Source organism: Castor canadensis, chromosome 8 (assembly GCF_047511655.1).
Source record: "Castor canadensis chromosome 8, mCasCan1.hap1v2, whole genome shotgun sequence".
In the NCBI taxonomy this organism is placed as follows: domain Eukaryota; kingdom Metazoa; phylum Chordata; class Mammalia; order Rodentia; family Castoridae; genus Castor; species Castor canadensis.
The window spans coordinates 102794033-102816021 of record NC_133393.1 but is presented as its reverse complement, the minus strand read 5'-3'; the positions used below and the strand labels follow the sequence as shown (position 1 = coordinate 102816021).

Sequence of the window (21989 nt, the reverse complement as noted above, 5' to 3'; positions counted from 1 at the left end):
CCTGAGTTATACCAATGTTTAGAGGTCAGGAAAGTGGGCAGGAACAGAAAAGCAGACTGAGAAGTCATAGAGAAGAATTGGAGGAACAGTGTACTGGAGATGGTTTTCTGTCTTATTTATTTATTTTCTTTCATTTATTCATATGTGCATACAATGTTTGAGCCATTTCTCCCCTATCCTCACCCTCTCCTTCTCCCCCCCTACCCACTTGCTTCCAGGCAGAACCTCTTCTGCCCTTATCTCTAATTTTGTTGAAAGAGAGAGTATAAACAATAATAAGAAGGACAAAGCATTTTTGATAATTGAGATAAGGATCGCTATACAGGGTGCTCCTAGCATTGCTTCCATGTACAAATGTGTTGCATACTATGTTGATTCTTCTCAAACTGACCTTTTCTCTAGTCCCTGGTCCCCTTCTCCTATTGGCCTCTGTTGCTTTTAAGTTTCTGCATTAGTTTCTTTGCATTGAGGACATCAAATACTATCATGTTTTTTTTGGGTTTCTTGCCTATTCTCATACCTCCCTTGTGTGCTTTCGCTTTATCATGTGGCCAAAGTCCAGTCCCCTTGCTGTATTTGCCCTAGATCTAAAGTCTGCATATGAGGGAGAACATACGATTTTTGGTCTTCTTAACCTGGCTAACCTCGCTCAGGATGATGTTCTCCAGTTCCATCCATTTACTTGTGAATGATAAGATTTCATTCTTATTCATGGCTGAGTAAAATTCCATTGTGTATAAATACCACATTTTCTTAATCCATTCCTCAGTAGTGGGGCATCTTGGCTGTTTCCATAACTTGGCTATTGTGAATAGTGCTGCAATAAACATGGGTGTGTAGGTGCCTCTGGAGTAACCTGTGTCACATCCCTTTGGGTATATCCCCAGGATTGGGATTGCTGGATTATATGGCAGATCTATGTTTAGATTTTTAAGAAGCCTCCAAATTTTTTTCCAGAGTGGTTGTACTAGTTTGCATTCCCATCAGCAGTGTACAAGGGTTCCTTTTTCCCCACATCCTCACCAACACCTGTTGTTGTTGGTGTTTCTAATGATGGCTATTCTAACAAGGGTGAGGTGGAATCTTAGTGTGGTTTTGATTTGCATTTCCTTTATGGCTAGAGATGGTGAGCATTTTTTCATGTGGTTTTTTGTCATTTGAATTTCTTCTTTTGAAAAATTCTGTTTAGTTCACTTGCCCATTTCTTTATTGGCTCATTAATTTTGGGAGAGTTTATTTGTTTGAGTTCCCTGTATATTCTGGTTATCAGTCCTTTGTCTGATGTGTAGTGGCAAATATTTTCTCCCACTCTGTGTGTGGTCTCTTCAGTTTAGAGACCATTTTTTTTGTTGAGCAGAAGCTTTTTAGTTTTATGAAGTCCCATTTGTCCGTCCTTTCTCTTAGTTGCTGAGCTGCTGGGGTTCTATTGAGGAAGTCCTTGCCTATGCCTATTACTTCTAAAGTGTTTCCTACTCTTGTGGATTCATATCCAGGTCCTCTATTCTGTTCCACTGGTCTTCATGTGTGTTTTTGTGCCAGTACCATGCTGTTTTAATTGCTATTGCTTTGTAATATAGTTTGAAGTCGGATATTGTGATCCTCCAGCATTGTTCTTTTTGCTGAATATTGCCCTGGTTACTCGCAGTCTCATGTGTTTCTAAATGAATTTTAAGGTAGATTTTTCAACCAGTGTAATGAATGTCATTGGGATTTTGATGGGAATTGCATTAAACATGTAGATTGTTTACTATCTATTATTACTATGTTGATTCTACCAATCCATGAGCATGGGAGATTTCTCCACCTTCTGTAGTCTTCCTCAGTGTCTTTCTTCAGGGGTGTATAGTTTTCCTTGTACAGGCCATTCACATCCTTTGTTAAGTTTACTCCTAGGTATTTGATTTTTTTTGAGGCTATTGTAAATGGAATTGTTTTCATATGTTCTTTCTCAGTTTATTTGTTATTAATGTATAGAAATGCTAATGATTTTTGTATGTTGATTTTATATCCTGTCACCTTGCTAGAGCTGTTGATGGTGTCTAAGAGTTTTTTGGTGGAGTTTTTTGGGTCTTTAAGGTATAGGATCATATTGTCTGTAAATAGGGATATTTTGACAGTTTCTTTACCTACTTGTATTCCTTTTATTCTTTCTCCTTGCCTAATTGCTCTGGCTAGGAATTCCAGAACTATGTTGAATAGAAGTGGGGATAGTAAGCATCCTTGTCTCATCCTGATTTTAGAGGGAATGGTTTCAGTTTTTCACCATTATGGATGATGTTGGTTGAAGGTTTGTCATATATAGCTTTTATAATGTTTATAAACTCTTTTTATAAAAGAGTTTCCCTCTTTTCCTAGTTTTCTTAGAGCTTTTATAATGAAATGGTGTTGGATCTTGTCAAAGGCTTTTTCTGCACGTATTGAGATGATCAAGTGGTTTTTGTCTTTGCTTTTGTTAATGTGGTTTGTTATGTTTATTGATTTTCTTATGTTGAACCACCCCTGCGTTCCTGGGATGAAGCCGACTTGGTCGTGGTGAATGATCTTTTTGAGGTGTTGTTAAATTCAGTTTGCCATTATTTTATTGAGTATTTTTGCATCCATGTTCATTAAGGAGATTGGCCTGTAGTTTTCTTTTTTGGAGGTGTCTTTGTCTGGTTTTAGGATGAGTGTAATACTGGCTTCATAAAATGAGTTAGGCAGTTTTCCTTCCCTTTCTATTTCAAACAGTTTAAGGAGCATTGGTATTCATTCTTGTTTAAATATCTGATAGAATTTAGCAGAGAATCCATCAGGTCCTGTAGTTTTCCTTTTTGGGAGGCTATTGCTACTTCAATTTCATTTTGTGTTATAGATCTATTCAGGTGATTAATAGCCTCTTGGTTCAATTTTGGATGGTCATAAGTATCTATAACTCTGTCCATTTCTTCAAGATTTTCAAATTTATTAGAATATTGGTTCTCCAAGTAGTCTCTGATGATTTCCTGGATTTCCATTTTGTTTGTTGTTATCTCCCCTTTTGCATTTCTGATTTTACTGATTTGGGTTTTTTCTCTCCTCATTGTTGTCAGGTTTGCCAGGGGTCTGTCAATCTTGTTTATTTTTTCAAAGAACCAACTTTTTGTTTTGTTGATTCTTGTATTTTTTTGTTAGTTTGTTTCTATTTCATTAATTTTGGCCCTTATTTTTATTATTTCTCTTCTCTGCTTGTTTTGGGATTTGCTTATTCTTGTTTTTGTAGGAGTTTGAGATGTAGCATTAGGTCATTGATTTGAGATCTTTCTGTCCTTTTAATATATGCACTTATGACTATAAACTTTCCTCTCAGGACTGCCTTTGCTGTGTCCCATAAGTTCCAGTAAGTCATGTTTTCATTTTCATTAACTTCCAGGAACCTTTTAATTTCCTCTTTTATTTCATCAATGACCCATTCATTGATCATTGAGCAATGTATTGTTCAGTTTCCAACTGTTTGCATGTTTTTTTGCTATTATTTTTGTTGTTGAGTTCTAGTTTTAATGCATTGTGATCAGATAGAATGCATGGTATTATCTCTATTTTCTTATATTTGCTTAGGCTTGCTTTGTGCCCTAGGATATGATCAATTTTGTAGAAGGTTCCATGGGCAGCTAAAAAGAATGTATATTGAGTTAAGTTGGATGAAATGTTCTGTAGACTTCAGCTTGGTCCATTTGATCTATGGTATGATTTAGATCTAGGATTTCTTTATTGATTTTTTTTTGGATAACCTATTTATTGTTGATAGGAGGATGTTAAAGTCTCCCACTACCACTGTGTTGGAGTTTATTTATGTTTTTAGGTCCTTCAGAGTATGTTTGATGAAATTGGGTGTGTTGACGTTGGGTGCATGTAGGTTAATAATTGTTATTTCCTTTTGGTGTATTTCCCCTTTTATTAGTATGAAATGTCCTTCTTTATCTCATTTGATCAATGTAGGTTTGAAGTCTACTTTGTCTGAGAGAAGTATTGCTATTCCTGCCTGTTTTTGGGGACCATTGCCTTCGTAAATCTTCTTCCAGCCTTTCATCCTAAGCCTATGCTTATTTCTGTCAGTGAGATGGGTCTCCTGTAAGCAACAAATTTTTGGATCTTCTTTTTTAATCCAGTGTGTCAAACAGTGTCTTTTGATGGGGGGAATTAAGTCTGTTAACATTCAGTGTTAGTATTGATAGGTATATGGTGATTCCTGTCATTTAGTTCATGTGCAATGAAGTTTCAGTCTTAGTAGTTCTAGTGTTACTCCTTCAGCATCCAGTCCTGGTGTTGATATTTGAGTAGTAACTCTTTTGTTGTCTCGCCTGTTGGTCTGTGTCTCCCAAACAGGTTTGGAGCCGGTGTCTGGCGGCATGGGAGCCCTTCTGTTTTCTCAGTGTAACATGACATAGAGAATCTTTGTATAGTCTAGGGGTTCTAGGTGTCAGGGTTTTGCTTCTTCTTTGTGGCTTTTCCTGCCAAGTGTGGCTCCAGCATCTTAGCAAGATTTTTGCTTTACGGAGCTCACGCTATTTGCTTCTTCCCTCTAGTTGCCATTGTGGATCCTCTGCTTTCTGCTTTAAAAGTAATAAGGGCTTAGTGATCACAACTCTGCCAAAGAGAAGTTAGTAAAAGGAGTGAGTAGCAGTTAGTAAGTGGTTACAGTTAGGTTGGGCAATGGCCTTCGTTGGTGATCTTAATAGGAGCTATTTTAGGGAGGCTAACAGGGAATAAGATCCAATTAGAATAGATTCAAGACAGAATGAAACAGGAAGATTAGACAGACAACTCTTTTAAGGAACTTTGCTCTGACAAGGAGGAATGGAATGAAATAAGGAAAATCAAAAGATGGGGTAGATAGAATATGTATTTGTGTTAGTGGAAAGGAGCTAATAGAGGGGAAATTAGCTGAAATGAAGAATTCATGTCAGAAGTTGTGAGAAATGTTTGTATAGTAGATGCTAATATTGGGCTTTAAAAGCTAATGGAAAACTTTTGGTAGTCAAAAGCCTTTGTAGATTTTTGAGTAGAGAAATTATGTAAAACCATACATAGGTGTTTTTAGTAAAATTCACTGAATTGATTTATAAGCAACATTATCTTTGATAATCTCCTTAAATATAAAAGTGTCTGCATTATAAATGCTCCATATAACATTAACTTTATATATATGCTATTTAATCCTAACAGTTCCATAATGTGTATACAATATTTGACCATATTTTATGGGAGAGGAGACTGGAGCATGGAGATTAAGCAACTTTTCTGAGCCTACAGCTGTAAGTGGCAGAGGTAGTAATTAAACTCAGATAATCTGGATTCAGAATAGAGCATAAAGCACCTTTTTCTATTGCCTTTCTCTTGTTTCTTTTCTTCTAAACCATAAATTACTTTTAGCCCATGCACTGTTACTTTATGGGGACTTAAAAGATCACTATTACCCTCATGTAAATATTCAGCCTTTATTTCCATTAGTTCTACAAATTATACTTTGTGTTTCATTGGTTATAGTTCACTTACCATTGTGTGCAGTTTATAATACAAATCCCATGTTGCTCTTTCTCTGACTCTGTGTCTCTTTCCCTTCCTCCCTGTGGTGATCAAATGCAGATTCAAGCAGTTAGAATGTTTCTGATAATAGTTGCTTTATAATTGCATAGTACTTTGTTGTTTGGTAAGCATTACTACATAAACAATTACATTTAATTTTCACAACTCTGTGTGTTAGAATAGACGTAAATTTTGAAAATACGTCTATTTTCATTTTAATGAAATGAAAACATTAATGACTACTGAAAACCAATAGTACTTAGCTCAGAGTAAACACTTAACCAGTTGAATAAAAGACAAAATGTGAAAAATGTTCAGTTGTAGTCATAGAGTTTGGAACAGTAGAACATTTATAGAAAGCTGAGATTCCTGACTGCTAGTCCAGGGATTCTTTCGTTATACTGCAGGTATCTTGATTTTTAAAAATCCATTTTTATATAAAATCCTTGGCTTCCAAGTACTAGCAGTTAAAATATAATCAACTTGGCGAGATGGACTTTCTTACTTGCTGTATCTCAAGGTTGAGCTGTGTTTCAATTGGAGAAAAGCAGTGATGCCACAGGTAGCAGACATTTCTTTGGGTCAATATTCAATTAATGTCTCAGCAGATTACTAATGGAGGCTGAATTGTAGAAAATGCTGTTTTGGAGGTGAAATGGATGAAGAAAGAATGAGTCTCAATTACCAAAATAATTAAAATATTGACGGTTATTATTTACACATTTAAGACTTGCTATTTTGCTAGTTGTTTTGATTTGGGCACACTCTGGTCTAGGTAATTGGTATCTTTTCTTTTGCATATCTCTCTATCCATTTATTTTAATAGGCTGTGAGGGCAGTGTGCTTTCTAGCATTCTATTTTGGAGCACTTTTATACATTTGTTTCAGACAATTAGATGACTGCAAGATGCCAGTCTTGAACTGTCTGTTCAGGAGAGGGGTGGGAGCTAACATCAGCTCTGGCTCCTCTCTTCTGAGAAGGAGGGCAGAAAACAGTCTTTATTTTTTTTCTCCTTTATTGTTGTGCTGGGTAAGGGTACACTGTGGCATTTACAAAGGATCTTATGATATAGCAAATCTATCATACTTGAATTCACCCCCCTCCACTGTTCTCCTTTATGTCCCCCTCTCCGGATTCCTGGAATAGTTACAACGGGTATTCTTATTGCATTTACATGCACGTGTACCATTTTTTTATACTTCTTTCCTCCTAACTCCTTTTTCTGCCACCTCCCCCACTCTCACTGGTACTCTCAGACAGGACCTGTTCTGCCTTCCTGTTCTCTGACCTTTGTGGAAGAAAAAAGAAAAGATAAAAAGAAAAACATGATATTTTTGCTTGCTTGAGATAAAGGTAGGTACACAGGGAGTTTCCTTGTGGTATTTCCATGTATTACAATCCCAACTGATTTATCTTCTATAATTTTCTTCATTCTACCTTAATCCCCACTTTTTTTGTGGTACAGGGGCTTGAACTCAGGGCTTACACCTTGAGCCACTTCACCAACCCTTTTTTGTGAATGGCTTTTTTGAGATAGGATCTTGTGGAACTATTTGCCAGGCTGGCTTTGAACCTCTATCCTCCTGATCTCTGCCTCAGCAGCTAGGATTATAGGCATCTGGCTCTTAGTCCCTTTCTTATGGTTGTGTCAGCCAGTTTAAGAGTTCTATATTCATTCTTGTACAGAGAGTGTATCAACCATATTCAACTTCTTAGTTTTCAGTCTTTCTGATTGAGGAAGGTATTGGCAAGGGTGGTGCTGAGGATTTGGAAAGGAATTAGAGTGTGGGGACCAAATGTTTTATATTTCTTCCCTTCTCATCTAGGAGTGATTTCAACAAACTGTTAGAAAGTGATGGACATTTTTCAAAGCCAAGTACAATTGTCAATATTTTGCTTGGGAGCTAAGGGGAGGATTTAACTTTTCAATATGTTTTAGGTGTGAGCTCTTGGGTTTTTTTGGGGGTGGTGGTGGTAACAGTTCACTTTTATGTGAGGCTGATGTTGCTCTTGTCCTTTGTTAGGGGTTACCAGGCATCCTACCACATCTTGATGTGAGAAAGCAGGCGGTCTACTTTAGAGCTCCATATTGCTGTACTGCACCAGTGAACACAGTCCTGAAGCCCCACTAACTCATTTTGGTGGAGAAACATCAAGATGCAGTGTTCCTCAAAATTTATCATTTTAAAGAAGTATGATCAATATATCACACTATTAACAAATATATGCCTTAAAATTCTTTTTCAGGTCAAAGCCACCTATGTCCTGTGCTATGCAAGAGGCATTTGAGCAGCTGAAATATATTCATGTTTGAGAAAAAAAAAGTTCTATTCACAGGCACCCTGGTAGCTGCCTATATACAGAGGCAGGATTGTTTCTATTGAAACAAGGATGAAAGTTGAATTCTAAGTGTCAAAATAAAATGTTTATTCTGCTTGTTTGGCATCAATTAAGGACTTAGAATCCCACATCCTGCATCACTCAGCAGAGAGCCCAAGCTTGCATAGACAGCCTCCTGCTGAAGCATGTTTGCAACAGTATTTTTAAGAGACAGTTCAATACAGGAGACACATGAACTATTCAATAAGGACTGAATAGTCTCTACACTTCATTGCTAGGCCAGGTTATACCAGCAGACTATAACATGTCTGATATAAAAACCTTAATTTTCTTGCAGAATGTATTTGTGGAATGGCAATTTGATTAGAAATCAAGTTAAGAAATAGCTATTCAAAGAGTATTTCTTCAGCAAAATTTCCAAGCACACAGTAGGTAATTTCAATAAAAAATTGTTGAGTATATGGAATAAATGGACAACATGATCCACTGTGCCTCTTAGGATGTCTATGCAGGAAGTTATCATTTGAAAAGTCCTGCGATGGTTTATTACCAATAGAATTTATCTTTCCATATGAATTCACATACTTCTTTTGTTACTTCCTAAATGATCTCTGATCAATCTTAATTTTTAAGACTTAGCCGTTTTATGTATGTAAATATTATAAAATATTCTCTTTACACCTTGGAGAATTTTAGAATACATTTAGCCTCACTGTCTACTGTTTGAAACACATGAAGTTCTACTGGTGAGTGAAGAAGGCATACGTTATAAACAAATCAATAATTTCCCTCAAACAGCCTCCTCATGAGAAAGGTATCCTCCCAGTAGTAAGGTGTTAATACGAGGTGCTAGTGTGACGTTCAGGACTGGACCACAAGGGCACTCCATGACATACTTCCTAGAGCATGGGCCCAGCCAGGACAACCCTCCACCTTGCCAGAATCTACTGTGTCCCTCAGAAACACCAGTTCACCTGCATTGAACACTAATTCATTTTGGTGAAGGTTTTTAATATTTGACTTATTTTATGTGATTTTAAATTTCCTTATGGGAATTTATTAGTTTTAATTTGTTTCAACAACTATTTATTGAGAGCCTTAGTTTAAGTTGGGCAATTTATAAGAACAGTTGATTTTTCTCTCAGTTTTAGAGCACCCTTTGTTGTGGGGTAATATCCCTTGTCTATTCACCTCTTTCAAAAGAGGCACTTTTCAAGATGTTACATGATTATTTTATTTACCAGTTCTGCCAATCTACTTTAGGTGGAGGAGAAGCCTGAATAATTTACGTGCTATTAGATTCGCCTATTTTTAGTTTATATATTATATTCTTGGAAGTACAAATTTCAACCATTATTCAGTAAGGATGCTGACTTTCTTGGAAGTTTAGTAGCTTGCAGGGAATAGTATTTCCTGGTAGTTTCTAACAAAGGTGATCTTCATTTTGAACAGGCAAAGACACAAATTGTGTATGATACTCAGACTGTGCAATAATGGCACTGAGACCCAGAGAGAAGTACATTGGTGCATTTGCTCAGTGATGAGCTGACCAGAACCATTTATTTCTTTGTCCTCGGTATTGATGGATTACTGACTTTAAAAGCAGGCAGGGTTGTGTAGATATAGCACCCATTCCAACAGAAACTAGTGATGCTTTTGTTCACCCCTTATTTCTTTTTTAATTCAGCTACACATACAAAGGATGCTAAAGGAAGTACATTATGATTTATGAGTGTGGAGCCTGCCGCACTAACAAGATTCTTAAGGCTATGCTATAAGCTTGTTTTCTTTGAATTTTGACAAGATAAAAGAAAGATATTTTCTCCCAACTTAAGGCATTGAATTCTTAAAATTATAGGAAAATGTTGATTTTCTTGGCCAAGATAATCACTAGCAGAGGCTGGATTTAGCACTGAAGAACATGAACCTCTGATCTGGAATGTCTGCTTGTCTTCTCTCTGGTTTTTGGTTCTGTCAAAACCTGTTTATATAATGTCATGTTTTATGATCCAAAATTTGTATTATTTGGGATTTCAAACATATAAAATAATATATTATGCAAATACACATAAACACATCTTTTTCATATATGTCACTTTGAATTATATTTGTTGCAATCAATCCTATTAAGAGAGCAGGCAAATTTTGTATTGAAGAGGTTAAATAATTTTTAGCAGGTCTTATAGTTAGTTAATGATAGACCCTATGTTAAAATTTATATCATTTGACTAGGTTCTGTCGCTCTCCTCACAGCATATGCACTGAGTATGATACAGAAAATGGTGTGGCATAGAGTCCTTAGTTCATGCTAGTCACTTAGTGGTCATTTTGATGCTGTGAACAAAATGGACCAGGAGTAATGGCTGTAGGCTGGGTTAGGTGGGGAGGCTGGTGAACACGTTGAGTGGTTGGTTTAGTGCCGGGATCCCCAATGCAAGCCCCATTGAAAAATTAAACCTAACCAAGATCATGCCTCTGGTTTACATCTAAATGTATAATCAGGAAATAATTTTATACAAGGTAATACAACCTATTAATCTTTAAAAGAAAAAATAGTCTCACTTGGTAGCTCTGAAAATCATATTTCAGTGAAAGTAAGTACAGTTGGATCCTTTACCCTTATTCCAAAATAGCAACAAAGAAAAAGAGAAACATGCTATTAGAAAGTTGGGGAGATCAAGAAAACTTCTGTAGAGGAAGGAGCTGGTGACTTATTTATTTTCTTTTTTTCATGAATTTTTATATGTTCAGTCCCATGTGATAATTCTATGTTCCCAAATGGGGAGGATTTGTGACTTCAAGTTAATATTAGAAACCTGAGATTTTTGACTTCTACTTACCAGAGAACATTTCAGCTGAGACTTTAAAAATAACCTGTAATAACTATATAGCATTCCTATAACAACTCAATGTATTCTTTAATAATAGACTACATATAATAAGCCAATATTATTTTCCTCCTCCTCAGATGTTTAAGATTAGAGGACTCATGGCTTAATACTTTGTCCTTTATGGCTCCCAGGAGCTAAAGTATAACCAGGAAAATTTTTTTCTAATGAAATTATTTGCAAAATATTTCTAAACTCCTGTCTTCACCCATATAGGTCATATTATGTAACTCAAAATAAATCCAGTATTCCTCCTATTCTTGGGTATGGGTCTCTAACTATCAATGCAGGATTGAGAGTGTGTGATTGGGTTTTCTAATGTCAGACAGCATTGTCTGTCAACAGAAATGAAATTAGGTTTCTAGATAGCAAATTACACTATCAGTTTAACTTCACATTCAAAGCAACTTTCCCCCTCTCCCTCTCAATTAGGTTCTAGGACAGTGTTTAAAACTTCAGATTCTTTCACTGCCTTCAAGTATAGTCAAGGAGGATCTGGTGTACAATATTAAAAAGGGTGTTTATTTCTGTTCCAAGGCATGTGGATAGAGGCTTTATTTTCTAACTTTCCAATAGTACACCACCACAATTCTAATAAGGCTTGGTAGATATTGCTCTCATTCTGTTAGAAAATAAGCATCCCAACTTGCTAAGGACAAGTTCTGTAATCACAGCAACATTTCCAATTGTCAGGTGCTACACCCATTGTTTAACTGGTCTTGTGGCTGTGTACATGTGTCAATATATACACATTGATTAAATTAGTAGCGTGATAACTTACTTAAAATGTAAATATTAGCCCATATACAAAAATATAATTGAAAATGCTCTTTAGGATAATAATAAGTCTGTGAAGAGTACTCATGGCTATTTCCTCATCAGTAGCTTCTAATCTGAGCAGGTCTTTAAAAAAACCACAAAAGATACAGGATGAAAAAAGGCAAGTAATTCTGCCTTTACAGGCCCCTTTGATCATGCTCATTAATGTCCTTCCATAGCTGTGGCTGAATAATTGAACCTTGACTTTTGCACACTGTTGTGCAGAGCAGAGTGGAAAGAAGTGAGTCAGAATATCTGAGTTCTACTGCAAATTTTACAGTCCATTTTTGTATTTCTCTATAGGAGAATAACCTCCATAAGGGTGGAGGCTGTGCTTATGGATCTGATAGAATCTTCTAAAACTGTTTTGTAAATAATTGAATATCTTTTTGTTTTGTTTTGTTTTGCACCAGGTATTGTTCTAGATGCTGGGGATAGTGTGATTCATAAAATAGAATTCTTGCTTTTATGGCATTTATACTTTAGGGGGAAGATAAATGTGGTGTTTTGAAGAATAAAATAGCAAAGTCAGAACACAGGGATTGATGGTAAAGTATGTGTGTGTGGCATAGCACTATGGATGGTGGTAGAAGAGGTTTTTCTGTTAAATTGACTTGAGCAAGGCCAGAATGCAGGTGAGAGAAAGAGCCTTGTGGATATATAAGACTAGAGTGATCAGAACAAAGTGAACAAGACACTCTGGCATTTTGGGTGTGGTCACAGAACAGCAACAATATAAATACAAACAAAGATAAGTTAAGTCTGAGATCACAGAGGTGTTAGTATTAGAATTGGAGCCATCAGTGTAATGTGTTTATTAATGCTTTTGTGTTTATTTTCAGCCTCTGAGTAGAATATTGCCCTGACTTCCCTGATTTGTAAAGTGCAGGTTTCAGATTGATTTCTAGAGTGCTGATTGTAATTTTAGGCTCCAAGAATCTAGAATCCTGCCCCTTTCTGATTTTTATTGTTTGGTGACAATTACAACATGCTTCCTAGGCTGAGTCACTGGTAATCTGAGTGGGACCTGTTGCCAGGGGTATCATTCTGGGTCTCACTGGGTATAAACAGGGGCGTAGAATTATGGGAAATGTAGTTGATTATAAAGGAAACTAGAATTTTTCTTTAAAAGGCACCATATTCAGCATTGTATAATTAAAAAAAAATCCCAGTAGTCTATTTCTTTTTATTTGAAAACTACACCATATTTTGTCTTCTATTCAATCCAGATTACATCCTAGCTGTTGACTCATCCTTTCTGAAATAAGCTCTTGTTTAAAAAAACAAACAAACAAAAAACCAAATATGAATAGAATTTGGACTGTGGGATAGGGAGGAGAATTAAAGCATTCTTAAATACATGAAAAAGCAGAGAGTCAGAATTTTTAAGAAAAAAATTCATTTTTCTGTCCTATGTGCTGATGAGAATATAGTCACTCTGGAAAGCAATGTAGTAGTATTTAATGATAGGACACTTAAATACAGTCCATGATTAGATTACTCTACCCAGTCCTAGAAACACCCTATAGGAAATTCTCACAAAGGTAAAGGGATAGGTTTAGTGATTATCTTTCACCCATCTATGTGAGTATTGATGGAAATAGTACTAAAGACCTGGAGGCAACAAATTAAAGGACTGAGGAAGTAAAATGTGCAGGATGCATGCTCAATATGGGACACAGAAAAGTTGGAAACTAGATAAAAGTAGAACAACATAGATAGATATCAAAAGCACGGATAGATATTTATAACACAATATTTTAAAAAGAAACAAAATATATAGCCTAATACCACTTGTGTAAATTAAATGCATTCAAAAGCACTTACTATTTTTATGGAGATATCGGCACATTTAAAGACATACAACAAGCAATTTAGAAAATAAGAGGCCTCTGGGACAGAGAAAGATGAGGAATAAATTGGAATATAAACTAAGAAAACAGACTTTCCAAAGATGATAATGGGCCATGAACGAAGGAATATGATGAATTACCTTCTTGCACTTGGGGTTGAAAAGACAAAGGAAAGCTAGGCATAAGTCTTTCAGTTATAAATCAAACAATCTTTTCTGGCTCCTTTATATTGATTCCAGGACTACATTCCTATTGGAGTAAGACTGTCTAAGTCATTCTGAACAATTTATGAGCATGAAATACACTTTAAATGTAATTTATGTAAAAGAAAATAATAAGCTATTTTCTAAATAAACACCTGCAACAGTACTTGTAGTTAGTTAAAATGTACTCATAGGACACAGGGCTGGTAAGGCTCACCTTTGGGGTATAGGGTGGTGAGCATGGAAAGCTGTTAATTTTTTCTCTTTATTTATTTAGAAGCTTCTTTCTGGAGGCTTCTCTTCCAGTCCCATTTACCACAACTTCCCTAACTCCTCCTAGGCTTACCTCCTAGTCTCCTTATTGTAGTGACAGAGCTGTGGGGGTGGGTGGCCAAGCTGTGCCCTTACTTTGGGGCACTATTGTTTTCCTCTCTGAGGTTGTTTTCTCTTTTTTATGTCTTTCCTCTTATTTTCTCCATTTTTTTTTTTGTGATTCCCTCCTCAATACTTCTCTTCTTTTCCTGATTCTGATGATACTTTATTCATTTCAGGGCATTTTATGGGCTGTACTTCAGTGAACCTCTAGAACCTATTTTAGCTCACTGCTTTCACACTCTGCCTATACTCTGGCTTGATATATTCACTTGGATTTGTCTTTAAAAATAAAAAGGGTGGACTTAGTGTTGCCTGTTTTAAGTTCTGAAATGATGATGCAGTAGGCAGACCACTACTTCACTAAATGTTATCTATTTTTTCCTTTTTTGTTCATCTAATACAAACTAAAATCCATGACCTGTGAGATGTTCTTCAGTGGCTTAATTCTGAAGTCTTTGGTAAAACTCTTCCCTTATTTCTCTAGTAAGGCAGTGATTCATTTTACCTCTCACCAGTTCTGCTTATTATTGGTGCCTCAAAGGATAATTGCTATTTGCCTAATTATGCGGTAAGTGCCATAGAGTGCCAGGGTAATTAAACAATGCGCTGCACAATTACCAAGTAATTGTGGCATTTGGGGGAATTTGAACAGACATCATTTTAATGGTAGCTCATTGGCTAGTGAAAAAGAATAACTTCAAGTTATCTGCATGAAAATGACAAATGCCATTTGTTTTCACATTATAACCTATTAGCATTTAGCACTGAAGAAGCCAAATGTATTCTCCAGGAAAAATAAATTTCACACAATTTCCTGGTGAGTGGAGAGCTAGACTCTTGGTTTTCCTGATTAGGAGGCACTTGCAAGTGTTCATTAAATAAATGTTGATCATCGTCCTATGTGCCTAGTTTGAGGAGCAATGCAAATGCAGACAAGTATTAGTTAGAGTCAGTGAGCCTAGCTACTGCTCAGTTATTAGTTTCTTGAGTATGGTACATGGACTGTTGACATCACAGTCACTAGTGGGACTATGAGCCTGGAGGACGGAATCTTGTCAAATGTCAATTTCAGGTTGTTGTGCCTATAGAGATTCTAGTTCAATAGATCTAGATAGAAGCCTTGAAACTTGCATTTTATCCAGATAGATTCAAATGCTCTCCAGCTGAATTCAAGGCATCTTCAACTTTGACAGCCATTGAGCACTGTGAGCAAATGGTGGTCTCATGTTGTGAAGAGTTATAGACTGCTTCCTCTTTAGCCTCTAACATATTTCTGTCTGCCAAGGGTATTTGCCAGGCCTCCTTTCTTTCTCATGTAGGCATGCTGCCTTCTTATTTTCAATTTCAAAACCCAGTTTGGAAGTTATTAAGTTTCCCAGTTGGAGTATTTGTCACAGACTATTGTGACACTAATAAGTATACATCCTGCAATGTTGAATATAATATATATGATAAATGCTGGTTAGAATATTAGATTTACTAAATTCATTTTTATAAGATATTTATAGAAGTCTTTTGGAGAACTTCATTAAATTCTGCTTTCAAAATAAGAATTAATTTTATCAAGTAATTATGTTGGTGGAATAAGTGTTTTATATTCATTATCTCTTTTAATCTACATATCTCCTATTGAGAGAGGTAATATTAGTATATTTATTTTCATGTTGAAAAATGTGGCACAGAGAAGCTAAGTAACTTGAACAGTCACACAGTTCATTAAATGTTCAGTGCTAAGCAAAATCTGGACAATGCTACTTCTGAGCATATTCACTATGGAAAATATAAAGATGTTTCATGATTTTTATAAAAGGAATTGTTATTATTTTGGTGAGACTGGGATTTGAACTCAGAGCTTAGCACTTGCAAAGCAGGTGTTCTACCACTTGAGTCATACCTCCAGTCCATTTTCCGCTGGTTATTTTGGAGATGGGGTCTACACGAAGTGTTTGCTGGGGCTGGCCTTAAGCTGTGATCCTCCTGATCTTAACCACCCAAGTAGCTAGGATTATAGCTGTTAGCCACTGGTGCCCAGTGGTGAAAGGGATTTTTCATGTAAGAGAACCCTCATCAGTGGAACCAGTGAATTATTTTCTTTCTTTCCTCTTTATTCCTCACATTCTCCCAACCCCAAACAAAGAATGTAAGAACTGATTAAAAGATTGAATGTACCACGAGACTCTGTGAGAGTCTGGCTGAGCTAAAGCCTGATATTCACAAAAGTGGCTCTTTTTTATTTATCTTCTAGCAAGATAGACAAAATGAAGAATTCTCTCATACTTTAGGGAACTGCAAAGGCTTGTAGAATTAGGTGAAAGCAGCCAAGATACAGGCATTTTAAGAGTGACCATTTTAACTTCCTTGGCCTACCAACTGTAGGAAATACAAATACAATCTTATTCTTTCTATGGACCAGGCGGAGCTTAAGAAATGAATCTCACAGCAGAGGAAACTTCAGTCAGGAGGGCTTGCTGACTGCTGCACATACATTGATTTAGGAATAGAAGCCATGGCTTCAGTGCACACTTGCAAACAAGGCCAAGTTGCAAAGTCAAACAATTAGGCATCTTTGTTTTGTATATCATTAAAGTTCTTTATAATATTTCTAGTGTGGATGTGAAAAGCATAGATTACCTTTCAGGGAATTAGATAATTAATTTAAAAAATGTTATTAAATATTAGCCATTTGGAACAATTAAAAAATTTGGAGATGAAGTATTTTATTTATCCAAAGATTTTGCTTAAAGGAGAATTGAAATGCTGATTGCATCAACCATTTAATGAGGCTTAGGTACAAAAGTGCACTTGAGTCTTTCATTTGAGATTAAAGTATATGTAGTTCATAATGCAAATTAATACAAAAAGTTGCAAAATATGTTGTGCTTAGAAAGAATTATTTTTAAATTATCTCATTTTTTCTATACTGTTTGAGTTATAATAGACATTGATGGCTAGACTCAGAGTAAAAGTTGATTTGGATGGTTTCTGTGTGTTTCTTTTTACTTGTCAGAATGGTCCACTTCACCATTGTTTTTTGTGATTTTTACTTTCAAAATCATGTATGAGTTGTGAAATGTCTCACCAGAAATGTCAGAATATTTTAACAGCTAATAATGACAACATTCAGTAAGGAAGAATAAGACTTTAGACTGCACTTGTGATAATGGAATTGTCTTACAATAACTCAGGTTGTTGGTGAAATTATATTGCCTTTTGATTTAATGTCCTGTAGTGTAGTGGGCTTTCTCTTGCTCCTGGTACTGCTAAACCTAACTGGGGGTGCCTGGAGATGCAGAAAGGACAAATGATTGAAGACAGACATGCATAAGACTGGGGCCAGGTGTGCTGAGCACTGGGATGGAGGCGCACAGCAGCCTCGTTGCTTTTTTTACTCTAATAACTCTTCTTTTACTTTGCTTCTTTTCTCTTATTCTTTAAAACCTTGCTTCTAAAGTCTTTCTTTAAAACCTTGCTTCTTTTCTATTCTTTAAAGTCTCTTTCCTTAGACTTAGTCTGTCCTATGTTTTCTCTTAGCTTTTCTTTAGCATAATCTCTCTTAAAGTCTTTGCCCTCAGTCTTGCATTGTCCCATGTTTCCTCTAATCTCTAGCATAACTCAGCTGCAGCAGCAGCAGCATCATTCTCAGCAACCTTACAAGCAGGCTGAAGCCAGCCAATCAAAATTCCCTATCAAAATTCCTCATCAAAAAACCGTCCATCAATCCCCCAGCTAGTCTTTTATATCCAGTGGTTAACAAAGAGTTGGAGCAACAGTTCTGGGGGGGGGGGTGGGGTGGGGGGGGTGGGGGGGTGGGGGGGGTGGGGAGGGGCGTGACATCATAACAAGAGAAACCTGCGTTCCTACTTCTCTGAAGGTAAACAACTTAGGAAAAGCAGCTGTGCTGCATTTTGCCTCTTGCTTTCTTCTGCGGCTGGGGCCATGCCAAACTCAGCCTGTAGATCATTGAGCACAATTGTGCTTATAACAAGTTCTCATAGGCTTCTCAAAATCAGCTCCCCACACTGTAGGAACTTAGCCAAAAATTTAGGTTAGATGGCTATGTACTTTCTGCTCACCCCATTTGTTAGGTGATTATTCTAAGCTTTGTTATGAGGAGCAAATAAAAATTGTTTATATTTAATGTATATGGAGTAATGTTTTGATATCTGTATATATTGTGAAATGATTGCCACAATCAAGTTAATTGACATGTCAATCACCTCACATATTTACCTTTGTATTGCTTTGTGGTGAGAACACTTGGGATCTAACTTCTTAACAAATTTTAAGTCTAAAACACATTATATTAGCTACAGTCATTGTACTGTCCATTAGTTCTCTGAACCTTATTCATCTTATAACTTAAAATTTGCACCCTTTAGTCATCATCTCCAAGGGCAATCAAATGATTTTCTCTTGATGTGTCAGAGTGGGGCCACCAACAGCTAGACTTGAACCTAACCCTGCATTAGAAACTGTGGGGACAATTTAGACATGTGTGCACCCTGTTCATTGCAGTATTACTCACAATAGCTAAAATATGGGAGCAACCTAAGCACTTGCTGATGATGAACTGGTAAAGAAATATATGCATACACGTAAGTATATGATGCATATAAATGTATATATAAATTTTGACTATGTATACATATATATGTATTATATGTTATTATATATTATATTATAGTGAGATGTCATTCTTACCTTTAAAAGAAGAATCTGCATTTGTCATGATATGGATGACCTTGGAGGATATTATATCAAATGAAATAAGCCAAATAGAAAAAAAAAATACTGCAGGATCTCACGTGTGGAATCTAAATAAAGTGTTGAATATGTTTTAGAGTAAAATGGTGGCTTCTAGGTGTGGGGAACAGAGTGACCTATATGGGAATATGGAGATCAAAGGGTGCAGAGTTGCAGCTATGGAGAATGAGTACATTTAGAGATCTAATGTACAGCAAGAGGACTATAGTTAGTATATTGTATTGTATGATGGAAATTTCTGAGTTAATTTTATGTACTTTTAACATAAACAAAGGTAACTGTGAGAGATGGATGTATTAACTGGCTGGACGGTGGAAAACATTTCACTATGTGTGTATACATCAGAATGCATGTTGAAAAGTACTTTGAACCCATACAATAAAAAAGAAATTTTCTGGCTTTAACCCAGAGCTTGGCATTTATAAAAACCACAAAATCCTCACAAAATGATTGGCTATGTGGATATTTGCCACTACCTTAGTCTTAGCCATGTACTTTCAGTTGGCAGTGCCTACTTAGTTGCTAATTTAGGTGAACAGGTAACAATTGAGTTTTACAAACACTTTACAAAAGTTAAAAGAGAGAAGGTCCCTTTCCATTTATGGGAGAACACAGATTCTGCCACCAAAGGAAACTACACAGATTATTAACTTTAATACTGATATTCTTGTAAATCTACAACCATGAGCGCTTTGGAGACTGGATTCTGTTCTGCTATGAGTGCCATGATGCAAAAGATCAGCTGTTCCCAATGGCTCTGCTCTTGCAGCAGTGTGAATTCCACTTTTAATTTGTCTTCCCATGTGACAACACATATAAATATACTTTATAAAACCTGTTTTCTATGATACTTAAAATTTTTATTGAAATATATTTACACAAAAGTGAAGATTAAATAACACTTCAAAGTTATAATATCAAGTTATCTTAACACAAGCACTCTTTAAGCTGAATTTGAAGCATAATGTATATCTTGTTCACACAGACTAATTTTCCTCAGAACTAAAAGGAGTCAGAAAGTATTAATTAGAATAGGAATGAAAGATAAGAGACAACTTTTTCTTGCTTTGAAATTATCCAATCACTTAATCTACTTGAGGATTTGGCAACCTTTTTCTACCACTTAAATCTTTAAAAATTTTCTTAAGCGTAACATTAACAGTGTAATAGTAGTGAATAGGATGGGAGCATATTTTTTTAATTATATAGAGATTGAAAGATTCAGTTATATATCTTTAAATGACAATAGATTATACTTCTTTTCTTTCCTTTGTTTTAAATCTTTTTTTGCCTTTGTACTAATTTTCAACATAGTGGTTAACACAATAGCCGGTCTACTTATTAGAGTGTCATTATCTTTACATAACATGATACACATTCTTGTTCTTTTCTTTCTTCTTTTTTGTGAGAATTTTAATAAGAATTTTATGGTATTAATGAATTTTTTTCCAGACACCTAATGGTTGTAATTATTATTAAAAATTCTCCTTTTGTTTAAAGCTGTTGTCCTCAAACTTGGCAGTGCATTTGGGGCTTTAAAGAACAATGATGGCTTATTCCCACCTTTCCCCAAGATTGTAATGTAATTGGTTTGAGGTGCTGCTGGGGTCTGGGGCTTTTAGAACTCCCTAGGTGATTTTTGTCATGCAGCAGAATCTGAGAGCTGCTGCCTTCCCTGGCTAATGAGGTGTCCTTTAAGGAGTTCTGTATTGACACAGTGGGTTTTAACCTGTTTGTGCACTGAATTCACCTGGGAAGTTTCAAAAACTAATGAGGTCTGTGTCCCATCCCAAGAGGTTGTGATTTAATTGCTTTGGGTGGTTGTGGCTCAGAATTGTGATTATAATATGAAGACAAGTTTGGGAACCACTGTGTTGACCTATAACTTCTAAAAAAATAAAACCTTCATATTTTCCAAGGACATCTGAACTTACATATGTTCGCATCATGTAATCATCCCTGGAAGACATGGACTTGATTAAAATAGATATGAAATGTTCTAAACTGGGTGTGGCAGTACATGGCTATAATTCCAGCACTTGGGAGACTGAGGCAGGATCTTAAGTTTGAGGCCAGCTTTGGCTACATGATGAAATTATGTCTCAAACAACCAATAACAGCAACAATGAAGGTATGAAATATTCTTTCCCCTCAACTGTTAACATTATGAGAGTGGGAGGATCAGAGACTCTCAGAACTCTTATCTGACATTTTTGTCATATGCTTTGTATTTGCATTCATAGAAATGGACCCAAAAGGTTTTCACTGACAGTGTCTATAATCTATCATTGACAAGTATACAAAAACATGCATTTATTTTAATGGGAGTGACATAGTTGAAAGAGGAAAACAAATTGTGGTTTTGACAATTCACAGGAATATTTTTATCTGAGGTGGTGTTGTGGTAAGTGTTCTACTTTCTGGTACCAACATTTGAATAAGATGTTTAGGTAGATGTGTTATTTACACAATTTGGGTCATCAGTTTTTTTGTGCAATCACAGGTCTGGATCATCTGTAGAGTCCAATTGATCTGAGATCAATGGTTAATTTCTCACTTTCCCTTATGTAGTCCTGCTTCTTTCCCTTTGTCAGCTCACCCTGTTGCTCAGTTGTATCCCCAGATCATTTATTGCTGCCAGTATTTTTATTTCCAGTGATCAGTTTGCTCTTAGGTAGAAGTCATTTGTTCTTTTCAAAGAGTCATTGCACTTGTTCTCCTTCCATTAGTCTTCATTCTGACCAGTCTTTTTTTTTTTTCCATTTAAACATGTGCTATTTTTTTTTTATTCATTTATTCATATGTGCATCTATTGTTTGGGCCATTTCTCTCCCCTGACCCCCTCCCCCTCCCTCTCCCCGCCACCCCTTTCCTTCCAGGCAGAACCTGTTCTCAGTCCTTTTCCATTTCTATCCTCAAGTTTTTCAGTTCTAATATCCTTACACCGTGCATATTAGTTGCATTTAGCCAAGAAAAATGAATGCACTCTGAATTCCAAATGTGAAGTTGTTAATACAGTGACTTTGAATTCATACAAATTTGGAAGAGTTCAGTTCTCACCAGCTGGGTGCATCTCTTTACTAATCTAATTGGAGGTCCCTCTTTCTCTTTCACTTTTCCTTCCCTATAGGCAGTATTGAAACCCTAGATCAGATGCTTGACTCAATATTGAATATAACTTCTTTTTTTCAAATAATTTTTTATT

At 36.0% G+C, this 21989-nt stretch overlaps 1 protein-coding gene across 8 annotated transcripts in view; it reads left to right on the top strand.

Moving 5' to 3' along the window:
* Nucleotides 1-21989, top strand: part of Tafa2 (TAFA chemokine like family member 2) — a 561377-nt gene that overhangs the window by 300381 nt on the left and 239007 nt on the right. The gene's annotated exons all lie outside the window — the stretch shown is intronic.